We start from the raw sequence: 13,717 nt of genomic DNA, 5'->3' as shown, positions 1-13,717 counted from the left end.
TATGTTTGTATATCTGTATCTCTCTGTCTGTGTGTGTGGGGGGGGGGTGGTGGTGTGAGTGTGTGTGTGTGTGTGTGTGTGGGTGGGTGGTGTGAGTGTGTGTGTGTGTGTGGGGTGGTGTGAGTGTGAGTGTGTGTGTGTGTGTGTGTGGGTGGGTGGGTGGTGTGAGTGTGTGTGTGTGTGTGTGTGGGTGGGTGGGTGGTGTGAATGTGTGTGTGTGTGTGTTTACATGTGTGTTTACATGTGTGTAGCTGCCCTCAGAGTCCAGAGGAGGGTGTCAGATCCCTTGGAGCTGTAGTAACAGCTGATTGTGAGCCACCTTACTTGAATACTTGGAAGTGAACGTGGATCCTTCTCAAGTGCGGTCCACACTCTTAACTGCTGACACATCTCTCCAGCCTCTATGCGAAGGTATGTGTTGGCTTGTCTTACAGTTTATAGTCCTGATACGATTTTCCACCCTAGTGTTTTCTTTCTTTACCCACTTCGGTGTTACATATTGCTCATACACTATATATCTACATCTCACTCTTCAGATTCTACCTGTGGTTTCTCTCACATCCTGGCTGAAGTTACTTTTATTTATCAGGGAGTTGGATGTGTGTCTCATTACCATAATTCTAAAAACCAGTTACAGAAAGATTTTTTGATAATGACATGTATATTTGAAAATATCATAATGAGGCCCTTCATTCAATATGTTAACTCTTAAGATTCATTAAAAAAAAAAACCAAAAAGATTGATACAGAAGTATCATTGCCTTCTTGTTCTTGCTATGCTCCCTGCCCCCACTTCCTGTCTCCTCCCTGCAGTAACCAGTCTCCTTTTCTGCTTTATCTTCTTCGCATATCTTTAACACCAATGGGTAGATACAAAGTTTGTTTTCTTAAAAATCCCTTTCCTCTTTACATGGAGTCCTTTATCTTCTTCAGTGTCTTTCTTCCCTTGTAATTTTTGTTTTGCAGTGTTGTCTTGACTATTCTTGTGTGTTTATTCTTCCACACGACCTTTGCATCAACGTCTATAGCTGTTTTTAAAAGCCTCTTGGAATTTTTATTGGAACTGCATAACTCTATAAAAGGATTTAAGGAGAATTGGCGTCTTTATAATGTTGACTCTTGTGGGGCAAGAACAGAGGACAACTCTTCACTTGCCGGCCCCTGCCTCGCAGGATACTTGAAGATGCTCGCATCTAGGCTGTGTGTTTGTTGCTATGTTTACATCTGAGTATTTAATCTTCTTTATTGCCACTAAAATGGGTTTTTCCTCTAACTTTGTGGGCCAAAAGTGATTGTTGTTCATCTATACAAAGGCTATTCACGTTTGGCAATTTATTTCACATTTAAAATATTAATGACTTTGGTGACCAAATAGTACTGACTCTTGGTCATAAAAACAGACATTAGAAATAATATCACATCTGCCGCCACAGTCTTGTACCTTCGACACGTTTCACAGGCGTGTACATAAACAACGTGTATTTAAACAACTCATTCCCCGGTACCCAATCAATGAAAATGTGAGTGAAGCTTTTACTTAATATTTATAACTGCATTTTGTGCCCAAACCCAACATCCTAGCAACAAGTCCTCGAGGGAAGGAAAGGGGTGGCTTTCGTAGGAAGAGAAGCACAGATGTGTTAAATTGGAGGAGCCAGCAGGACATACAAGAGAAACTGATCTGGAACCCTAAGAAAAGTTAGGAGTCCTAGTTTCCTTTCCAGTTGCTATGACAAGAAACTTAAGGGAAGAAAAGGTTCAGTTCAGCTCACAGTTCCAATTCCAGTCTGTCATCTTGGGGAAACTGAGGCAGGACTAGCCACATAACGAGCTGCATTCGTAAGCAGAAGCAGAGAGAAAACGAATGCACGCAGGCTTGTGCTTAGCTCACTTCCTCCTTCCTCACAATGTCCAGTTCCCCAGCAAAAAGGATGGTGCCACCCACCTTTATCCTGGGTCTTCCTACCTCCATTAACACAACCAAGGCAACCCTCAACACGCCTACCCAACCTCGACAATTCACCCAGACTCTCTCCAGGGGATCCTAGTTTGTGTAACACGGGCAGTTAAAAATAACCACCACACAGGAATGGTTTCTCCATTCCTGTGTCTAAGTGAGAGTTGAAGTCAGAAAGAAGATGTGATCCCTGAGGATGAAAGAATAGAAAAGCAAACAAATACACAGAGAACACCCAGGCAGGAACAGAGTGGAAAGAGGCAGAGAAGCAGTAAAGCAAAAGCCAGGAAGAAAGGAAAGCTTAGAGAATGAAAACAGGCCTTTCCAGGAAGACTTCAGTAACAGCAAAGCAAATGAGTGTAGTCAATGTAGTCATGGTTGACTCAAGAATTTTTATTACTTTTTTTTTTAACAGTCCAATGGTCTCCTAGTCTGTCCTCCCACAGTTGCTCATCCCATTCCTCCTCCCCCCTGTCTCCAAGAGGATGCCCCCCACCAGGCCCCGCTCCAACCACCAGGATCCCAGACTTCAGTCCAATAGTTGAGTATAAGTATCTGCATCTGTCTCAGTCAGCTGCTTGTTTGGTCTCTCAGAGGACAGCCATGCTAGGCTCCTGTCTGTAAGCACCACAGCATCAGTAATAGTGTCAGGTCTTGGAGCTTCCCCTTGAGATGGATCCCAAGTTGGGCCAGTAACTGGACCTTCACTAACCTCACATTCGATAGAGGGCCAATATCCAAAATATATAAATAACTCAAGAAGCTAACCTCTGCAAGAACCAAACATCCCAATCAAATAATGAGGTATAGAGTTAAACAGAGTCTTCACAACAGAGGAATCTCAACTGGCCGAGAAGCACTTAAAGAAACATTCAAAGTCCCTAGTCATCAGGGAAATGTAAATCAAAACAACCCTGAAATTCCACCTTATACCAATCAGAATGGCTAAGATTAAAAACTCAGGTGACAGCACATGTTGTCATGGATCTCCATTGTTGGCGGGATTGCAAACTGGTACAACCACTATGGAAATCAATCTGGAGGTTCCTCAGAAAATTGGAACTAGATCTACCTGAAGACCCAACTATACCACTCTTGGCCATATACCCAAAAGATACCCCACCATGCCACAGGAGCACAGGCTCTACTATGTTCATAGCGGCCTTATCTGTGATAGCCAGAAGCTGGAAACAACCCAGATGTCCCGCAGTAGAAGAAAGAATACAGAAAATATGGTTCGTTTACTCTCTGGAATTCTTGTCAGCTATTAAGAACGAGGACATCCTGAGTTTTGCGGACAAATGGATGGAACTAGAAAATATCATCCTGAGTGAGGTGACTCAGACCCAAAAGAACATGCACGGTATGTAGTCACTAATAAGTGGATATAAGCCAAAAAAGTACAGAATAGCTAGGATAAAACCCACAGATCTCAGGGAAGTTAACAGCTGAAGGGCCTGAGTGAGGATTGCCTCCATCATACTTGGGAAGGAGGAGAAAGCAATGGGGGGAAGGGAAGTGAGAGGGAGGGAGGGTGGGAAGAGGATGGAAAAAGAGGAACATGATCAGGTTTGGGGGTGGGGTAGGAGACAAGAGAGAAGCCCTGGGGGCCAGCAGAATGAATGGAAATATGCAACCTTGGGGGTTGGGAGATATGGGAGGAGGCTACAGAAAATACCAGAGACCTGAGAGGTGAGAGACTCTCTCAAGACTCAAAGGGAGGGGGAACCTTAGATGAAATGCCAAACAGTGGGGAAAGGGAGCTCATAGAGCCCACCTCCAGTAGAAAGACAGAACATCAAGTGGAGGGATGGGATTGCCATCCCACAGTCAAAAACTCTGACCCAGAATTGTTCCTGTCTAAAAGAACTGCAGGGACAAAAATGGAGAAGAGACTGAGGACTCGAGTATTTTTCTTTGAGTAACTTTGTGCACTCTAGTTCTTTGGAGATGATATTTCGTATTCAAATAACGTGGGTTGGGGAAGTGGTTCAGTGGGTAAGCACTTGCTTACCAGACAAGTCTGGCCATCTGGATTCCCAGAACCCATCAAAGCTGGACCCAGTAGTGAAACGGGCAATGGCCTGACAGGTACCTAGGGTGAGGCAGAAACAACGATGGAGCTTTTCTTCATAAATACATTAGAAGAAATGATAGCTACAGTGGAAGCCAGATAGCAAAGAACTGAAGGGACTTACCACAGATGTGCTCGCTGAGATTCCACATTCACTTAATAAAAGTGGTGGCCATATAGCAGGAAGGGTTTTGCATGCTATGTTGTAGTAAACTTAAAGGGTGGCGATTATTTTATTATCCAAAACTGATGTGAGGTTCTTTTTTTTTTTAAAGCTGAAGGGCACTGCAGTCTAGAGATAAGTGGGTACATAAATACAGGTAATTGTATCAGTGCGTGCTCTGTGGAAATCCCACCAATTCTAGGCTGTAAGTTTGTTTAAGTTCTGGGAAATTTTGAGCAAACCCAGAGCAGAGTGGACGGTCCATTCTCATGGGTATTAGGGTGCAGAATTGGTCTTGTTATTCTATATCTGGTATCTGGGGTAACCATAGCTCAAAATCTAAACTGTCTTCATTGTTGCCTATCCTCTTCTTACATGCCTAGTCTGCATTGCAGGCATGTGTGTGTGTGTGTACATGTATATACATATACATATGTATATATATATCACATACCTATGAATATATGTATGTGCATACATATATGTGTATCTATATATCATACACATGTATATACATTTATATGTATAGATATACATATATGTGTGAATATATATGAATATATACATCTATATGTGAATATATATATACATTCCTATAGAGAAGTTTTCTTTAATAGATCTTGACAATCAATTTACTCAGTGTCAGGTCCTGTTTCTCACTCCCTGTCCTACTTCCTCCAGGTTCACCAAAAGACCTTGTCTCAAAAAAGTAAGGTGGAAAGCGACAGAGCAGGACACTCTATATTCTCCTCCGGTGGCCATTTCCATCCTTGGGAAAATCTTAATCTTACAAACATTTACTGAGTACTGGGTACTGTGGCAGACTTTATGAAGTACAGTGACCAAGATAGACATAACCCTACTCAGGGCAACCTTTTATCTCCAGCTGCCTCCTGTTTACAACCCACCCATCTGCCCCACCCACCCACCCTGGTCTTCACTGTGCTTCTCTCTTGGGGTACATATTATCTGACCGAGTGACTGGGGTATTCACCCAGAGCAGGATTTGCAAGAGAATGGATAGTTTAATTTAGGATTTTGTTTATTGTTGTTCTGGTTGTTTTAGTGTGTGCATTGTGCATAGAAGTGTGTGTGTGTGTGTGTGTGTGTGTGTGTGAGTGTGTGTATGTGTGAGTGTGTGTATGTGTGTGTGAGTGTGTGTATGTGTGTGTATGTGTGAGTGTGTGTATGTGTGTGTTTGTATGTGAGTGTGTGTATGTGTGTGTATTGTGTGTGTGAGTGTGTGTGTTTGTGTGTGAGTGTGTGTATGTGTGTTTATTGTGTGTGTGAGTGTGTGTATGTGTGTGTTTGTGTTTGTGTGTGTATTGTGTGTGTGAGTGTGTATGTATGTGTGAGTGTGTGTGTGAGTGTATTGTGTGTGTGTGTGTGTGTGAGTGCGTGTGTGTGTAGAAGTAGCAATGAAAGTGTTTTCCGTGATTTCTAGGTTTGCTTGCAGAGGATGGAACAAAGACGGTGTGTGGGCTACTGGCACTTAAGGTGTAGTATGCTCGAGGACACTAGGTAAAGATGTGTTTGTGTCAGAGTGAAGAGAAGCAAGAACACTGTCCTAGAGCTTGTGGGGATAAAGGACCTGGGCCAGACCTAGAGGTCTTCACTGTACCCAGGCCATCTGTCTCATCGTGGGTGTGGAGAAGATCATATTTCAAAGAAAGAGTCACTGGAAGCTCCCTTTAAAGCACTGAACTGGCTATAGGATCCTATTTGCTTTTGACCTAAGGCATTTAAAACATTTTCATTACTTTGTCCTGGAGTCCATACATGCCACGCGCACATGGTCAGAGGGCAATCTGTAGGAGTTGCTTCTTTCCTTCCATCATGTGGGTCCCAGGGATCAAACTCAAGTCATCCAGTTGTACATCAAGCACCTTTTCCTGCGAAGTCATCTTGTTGCCTGCCCCGGCTCCCTGCAGCTATTCGCAAGAGCAACTACTTTGTTCCCTTAGAGCAAGAAACTTTATGCCCGTAGAGTTGTGTACTGCATTGACTAAGTAAGTATCTGCCCATTGTTCTACTGCGTCAGTGTTACACATCAGTAATTTCCCTAGGGTTAATAAAAGTAATTGTAAACGGTCGGACAGCCTGATATACCAAGGCTAGCTAAATATAGCAATAGCCAGCACATTTGCTAAAATAACAGCTAAGCTGCTCTACACAATTTGGGATTAAAGGCTCATAAAATAATAATACAGTTCTTTCCAACCAAACTGCTCTACTCATTATTCAACGACAGGCGTTGACTAGTCCAGCGCCTGTATTTCTGGTGGCTGCATTTCTTCTGTCAAGCTCTTATCCCCTCTTATATCTTGTTCACCCTTTGCAAGTGCCGTCTATGAAGTATTCTCAAATACCTGGGCCCTTCTGGGTGTGCATCAACTTACTTCATTGATTTTAATCTACTGAACACATCTTATCAGATTGGAGAGAAGTCTTAAACCTTTTAGTACCTCTCTTGCCTAGCAGAATATAGTAAAGTAATGGGTACCAAACAACTTGTTGTTGATGGTGGCTAAAGGATGGGGACTGACTAACTCACATGGTCACAGACGGTTAGACGTGAAGACACCCTAACACCTCAAAAACATTGTAGGTTTGTTCTCAAATTAAAGAGCGGTGAGTGAGTGTGTGTGTGTGTGTGTGTGTGTGTGTGTGTGTGTGTGTGTGATCAAGGAAGAAATGGATAAATTGGAAACCATCATAGTAAGGTAAGCCAGTCAGCCAGACATACATGTTTGCTATTATTTGCACAACCTAGTCTAATTTTTAAAAGATATGAAAACATAAAGGGAGTAAGAGGCAGGACTAAAAGGAAGGAGAGAGAGGGCAGAGGACGATGGCCCTGAGTACAGTTGAAGTACATCGCATACATATAGGACATGCCATAATGAAGCTCATGTTTTAGACGATTGATAGACGCACTGCTGGTAAAACAAAAATTGAACTATTTGCACTGTTCTGTCCTTCCTGCCAACTCTCACAAGGACAAGGTTGCTCCCCATTACCAACTGCCCCCAAAATACTTTTCGATGGAGATGTGACTTATTGGTTGTAAAATTATCTTGCTTTGTTCTGTTCCAAATACTCTGCATAGAGTTCAATCAATTATTTTAAAACAAGGTTCTTTTTGGATTTTTTTTTGAGACAGGGTTTCTCTGTGTAGTCTGGCTGTCCCAAAACTCACTCCATAGGCAGACTGGCCTCCAACTCACAGAGAGGTAACACCTCTGGAATCAAAGGTGTGCACCCCCACTGCGGGCGAGGTGCTCATTTTAGATGCACATATGTTCTCACAGGTGGCAGATCAATTTTCCAAGTGATGTCTAATGGAGAAATTAGTTTTCTCGCTTTCTCCCTTCCCCCATATTTTAAGCTAAGAATAAAAAAGAAATACGAATTTTACTTTCCAGACAATTTATTCAGCCTTGCTCTTGTTATATCTTCGGGGACTACATTTACATCTTGAAAAAGTACTGTGATGTACAAATGTGCACACCCTGCCCAGCCAACACATCATAGATACTATATAATAACATCTGGGAATATTAAACTCTGCCTTTGCTGGCAGCCCGATTGGCATCTTCAGCTCACAGTGCAGATGTTTTATGCTGATGTGTTTTGAAAATATTTGAAGTATTCTCAAGACAATATTCTGAGGTTTCTGCAGTGGTCCACTTAAGTCTTTTGAAGTTCTCTGTACAATAGGATGCATACACAGATTTTCCAAAACATGCTTCAGTGGGAACAGAAGAGAAGTTCAAGTTGGCCGCATACACGGCTTCCCCAAGTCGTCTGCACCTAATTCCTTCTCGGCACTTGTGTTTTGGCAGTCAGCGAGCTTTCTGAGACCAATCTGATAAAAGAGTTCCCACTCCCCGTCTACTTTGTAAAATCTAAATAATTTTAATGGCTTATATTTATGAAACACTCGTATTTTTAAAGTATAGATATAAAATTTTAATTCTGTCTCTGAGTACATGATAGTTAGTTCAGCTTCGCATTTTCCAGAGGGTGCCCAGGATAGCACTTACGGCCTACGCATGCAGAAAAGGCTGATGCGGCCAGTGCATGGGCAGAAGCCCTTCCTTTCCTTAATACTTAGGCTCTGCTTTCTCCTCTCTCTCTGTCAGCTCTTAGGGAACTTGTTCCCAACTCCACGTAGGCTGCAACACTGGAACAAAAGTTCCAGAGGAACTGCCTCAGCCATATGTTGCAGGGCACGGCTGGTAGTCCACTCCAGGGCCACGCAGAAGGCCTTAAAACATGAATATTGTTAAAGCAAAGTTTATATCTCCCTGTTGACTTTGGAGACACGTCACCTAGCTGTCACTCTCAGTTCTGTTAGTTCCCAGCTATAGTACCTCACTCTGTCAGTAAAAGTGCCTGCTGGGCAAGGATCCCCAGGCCTGGCAGCTTCTGTCATCCCAACAGTGGGAGGCAGAGACTGGAGGATCCCTGGAGCTCACTGGCCAGTCAGCCTATCCAAATTGAGGAGGTCCAGGTATGGGGAGGAATCCTGTATCCCAAAATAAAGGAGAGTGATTGAAGAAGTTTCCCCAAGTTAACCTCTGCGTGCACGCACGTTCTCTCACACACACGCATGCACATACACACGCACGCACGCATGCACTCAGGGTGCAGGGAGGTCTGCGTAAGAGGACGTGTAATGAGCAATTTCCACAGGTCTTTGTAGGGCCAAGCAATTGTCATTCTGTAAACTTATTTCAGTCAGCCCATATTTTTTAAATTATTTTATTTTTGAAGATAATGGTATAATTACATCATTTCCCTTTTCTCCCTCAAAACCCTTCCCTATATATTCCTCCTCATTCTTGTTCTTTCTTGTTTCATTCATTGTTGTTGCATATGTGTATGTATACATGTATATTTCTAAATCTATAAACACACCCTTTTCCATATATATAAAATGACCTGTGTATGTGTGTGTGTGTGTGTGTGTGTGTGTGTGTGTGTGTTTTAAGGAATAACCATCTGATACTGGATAGCCAACTGGTATACTCCTCTCTGGGGAAGACTACTTCTCCCACTCTCAGCATTCCTTAGTTGTCTGTAGTTCTTGTGTAGGTTGAGGTCTCATGACATAGAATGTGTGAAAGGTCTCTTGTCATTCCGTCTAGCATCTTGGTAAATCAAAGTCATCTGCTGAGATGAGAAAAGGCTGAGGAAGAGGTGAAGATCTGAAGAGAGAGATCTATAACTCACTCACTGTAGCTCATCTGTTGTTCCGCTCACACTTGAGCCGTCATATTGGTGAGACTTTATGGCTGTAGCTTCTGATGTTCCTAGACGATACATCCTAACAGCAAACTCCAGGAGCCTCTGACTCTTACAGTCTTTTCATTCCCTCTTCTTCAATGACTCCCGGGCCTTAGGGGTAGGAGTGCTCTGTAGGTGTCTGTGCCCACTGGGACTGTGACCCATAGTGCTGCATTTTGATTGGTTGTTGCAAAGAGAAGTTTCCCTACTGAGGGGTGAGAATGACACTTCTCTGGCTGGAAAGGGGGTGTCTGTCAGCCTGTGTTAACATGTCCACCAGTCTTGGCTGGGGTTTTGTCATCTTGACACAACTAGAGTTATCCAGTGAAAGAAAAGTCAATTGAGAAAATGGCTCCGTCCGATTGCCTGTAGGTAAGCATGTAGGGCATTTCTTGATTGAGGGTTGATGTGGATAGTTCAGCCCACTGAGAAGTGGGCCGCCCTGAGCAGGTGATTCCTGTTGTGTAAAGATGCAGAGTGTGCACCTGGAGGAGCAAGCTGGTAAGCAGTGCTCCCTGTGTGGCCTCTTCTTTGCTTTCTGCCTTGACACACCCCACCCCACTCCACCCCACACCCCACCCCACCCCGCACCTCTGGAGACTTCCCTCAGTGGTGACCTGTAACCTGAGATTTGTAAGATAAAAACCCTTTCCTCCTGAAACTGCTTTTACTCACGGCACTTTGTCATGGCACTAGAAACCCTAAGTAATACACTGCTTAAATCACAGGTCTCCAAAGTCTACACAGAGTTGTTGTTCCTGTGCCTTCTCTCTCCTCAGATCTCCAAATCTCCCTTGGCCTTTTCTCATATCAGCAGATGACTTTGATTTACCAAGAAGCTAGAAGGAATGACAAGAGACCTCTTATACACTGTGTGTCATTTTTTTCTTAGTCTTACAGTATCTGTGTATGTAGTATCCTCTTCATGCTTCTAAAGGACAGTTGCTATGCTCCTAGCAAAGGCCTTTCAACTCAAAGATGTTCTGAGTCTCTCTCCCTCCCTCCCTCCCTCCCTCCCTCCCTCCCTCCCTCCCTCCCTCCTCACCCCTTTGTCACAAATTCTCACTCTGACATGCCTCACTTCTTCCCCACATCAATCCATCCCAATAGTTATGCTGTCATTATGTCTCTGTCCCTTTCTACCTTCCTAAAATTCTTTAAAACTAGCCATCTCAAATTTTTCTCCCAAGTTGTCTCTTGATCCACCTAAGGCAGATTTTCCACTCTTACCACTTCCACCAAAAAGGCTCTTTGGAGCCTGAGGAGCTGGAGAGATGGCTCAGTAGTTAAGAGCACTGACTGCTCTTTTTTTTTTTTTTCTCTCCATCTTTATTAACTTGGATATTTCTTATTTACATTTCAAATGTTATTCCCTTTCCCGGTTTCCAGGCCAACATCCCCCTAACCCCTTCCCCTCCCCTTCTATATGGGTGTTCCCCTCCCCATCTCCCCCCATTACCTCCCTCCCCCAACAATCCTGTTCACTGGGGGTCCAGCCTTGGCAGGACCAAGGGCTTCCCCTTCCACTGGTGCTCTTACTAGGATATTCATTGCTACCTATGAGGTCAGAGTCCAGGGTCAGTCCATGTATAGTCTTTGGGTAGTGGCTTAGTCCCTGGAAGCTCTGGTTGGTTGGCATTGTTGTTCATAAGGGGTCTCAAGCCCCTTCAGCTCTTTCAGTCCTTTCTCTGATTTCTTCAACGGGGGTCCCATTCTCAGTTCAGTGGTTTGCTGCTGGCATTCGCCTATGTATTTGCCATATTCTGGGTGTGTCTCTTAGGAGAGATCTATATCCGGTTCCTGTCGGCCTGCACTTCTTTGCTTCATCTATCTTATCTAGTTTGGTGACTGTATATGTATGGGCCACATGTGGGGCAGGCTCTGAATGAGTGTTCCTTCTGCCTCTGTTCTAAACTTTGCCTCCCTATTCTCTTCCAAGGGTATTCTTGTTCCCCCTTTAAAGAAAGAGTGAAGCATACACATTTCGGTCATCCTTCTTGAGTTTCATGTGTTCTGTGCATCTAGGGTAATTTGAGCATTTGGGCTAATATCCACTTATCAATGAGTGCATACCATGTGTGTTTTTCTGTGATTTGGTTACCTCACTCAGAGCACTGGCTGCTCTTCCAGAGAACCACAAAACTCAATGTAGAGTGTTGAACACGTGCTCAAATGTTCATTTTTTTCTAAGGAGAAACTTCATAGTTGTCAAAAGATCTTTAAGAATATATAATTGGGAGCTGTAGAATGGCTCAGAGGTTACGAACTTGCCACTTCTGTGGAGGACCTGGGTTAAATTCTCGGCACCCACACAGTGGCTAGCAAGCGTCTCCAACTCCATCCGGTTCCGAGGAACCCAGTGCTCTCTTTGGTTTCCCAAGCCACTAGGCATGCATGTTAGGATGCATACATGCTTGTAGGCCAAACACTCACACATGTAAAAATAAAATGAATAAATATTTTTAAAGAAAATTATCTGAAAAGAATCTGCCACTTTAAAAAGATACTTGAGGGGCTGCTGGAGGGGAGAGAGGGGATGCTCGGTGGTCAAGAGCATTTGCTGTTCTTACTCCATATTCAGTTCTGGTTACTCACAGTTGCCTCTGACTCCAGTTCCAGGAAATCCAACACATTCCCCTGACCTCCATGGGAAATGCATTAACCTGGTTCGCAAACTTCATGCAGACAAAGCACTCATACATATAAAGTAAGTAAATCTTAAAAAGAAATGTTAAGTTACTAGGTGGGGCATGCAAGGTGGGTCAGTGAGTGAAGATATGAGTTCAGTTCTTAAAACCCATGAAAGGTGGATGGAGAGGAGTGACTACAGGAAGTTGTTCTCTGACCTCCACATGCTCACCTTGTCTGTGTGTGAACACATGCGTCATCATCATCACCACCATCACCACCATCACCATCACCACCACCACCACCATCATCATCACCATCACCACCATCATCATCATCACCATCACCACCATCATCATCATCACCATCACCACCACCATCACCACCACCACCATCACCATCATCATCATCACCATCACCACCATCACCATCACTACTATCACCACCACCATCACCACCATCACCATCATCACCACCATCACCACCACCACCACCATCACCACCACCACCACCACCATCATCATCATCACCATCACCACCATCACCATCACTACTATCACCACCACCATCACCACCATCACCACCATCACCATCATCACCACCATCACCACCACCACCATCACCACCATCACCATCATCACCACCATCACCACCACCACCACTACCATCACCACCACCACCACCACCATCACCATCATGCACATAACCACAATAAGAAATGAATAGAATTTTTTAAGTTATTTGGAATTTTGTATGGTAGCACATATCTGTTATCCTAGCACTCAGGAGACTGAATCCAAAGGATTATGAGTTTCAAGCCAGCCTAGGCTGCACAGGGAAATCTCACTTCCAAAACTAATTATTAGGACAAATCTTCTCTAGTCCATCTACATTCTTTCAAAGTATTTTGAGCATAGTGTTAAGACACTAGAAAGGGGTTGGGGATTTAGCTCAGTGGTAGAGGGCTTGCTTAGCAAACACAAGGTCCTGGGTTCTGTTCTCAGCTCTGGCAGGGTGGAGGGGAGCAACTAAACATGCTAATTGGTATAACTTAAAGGATCTAATAAAATTGATTTTGCCTTAAGGGGGGGGGGGCTGGAGAGATGGCTCAGTGGTTAAGAGCACTGACTGCTCTTCCAGAGGTCCTGAGTTCAATTTCCACAACCACATGGTGGCTTACAACCATCTGTAATGAGATCTGATGCCTGCTTCTGGTGTGTCTGAGAATAGCTACAGTGTATTTATATATAATAAATCTTTTAAAAAGAATGTGACCAGTATAACTGAAAATTTCGGTTTAAAAAAAAAGACACTAAAGAAATATACTTAAACTGATAGTGTTCTCATTACTGTTAGAGTAAAAGTGACCACTGTTTTGCATGGCTACTGCTAATGGTATTCGAGAAGATATTTTTAATTAACATCAATACTGACTTACAAAATGATGCATTTCACTATAATAACTTCACTTGTGTGTCAGGTACTTTGCTTATAACTCACCCTGTCCATCACAGTTTTGGTGGTTCCAAAAGAAATTATAAAGATTCATATAATATAAGACTCTTGAATCCTTAATAGTTGTTATTATTGTTACATTTATTCC

The 13,717-nt window shown here is 43.4% G+C and overlaps 1 long non-coding RNA gene across 1 annotated transcript in view; it reads left to right on the top strand.

The window, feature by feature from the left end:
- Positions 1-3,140: 3,140 nt before the first annotated feature.
- The window catches only part of LOC134486290 (uncharacterized), a 14,008-nt gene continuing 3,431 nt past the window's right edge, over positions 3,141-13,717 (top strand). Inside the window, exons 1-2 of the long non-coding RNA XR_010065099.1 lie at positions 3,141-3,320; positions 12,100-12,193. This is a non-coding gene — a long non-coding RNA (uncharacterized LOC134486290). The remainder of the gene's footprint in view (positions 3,321-12,099; positions 12,194-13,717) is intronic.

Source organism: Rattus norvegicus, chromosome 3 (assembly GCF_036323735.1).
Source record: "Rattus norvegicus strain BN/NHsdMcwi chromosome 3, GRCr8, whole genome shotgun sequence".
NCBI lineage: Eukaryota > Metazoa > Chordata > Mammalia > Rodentia > Muridae > Rattus > Rattus norvegicus.
The sequence above is the reverse complement of the archived record's forward strand: the minus strand, read 5'-3'. Positions and strand labels throughout refer to the sequence as shown.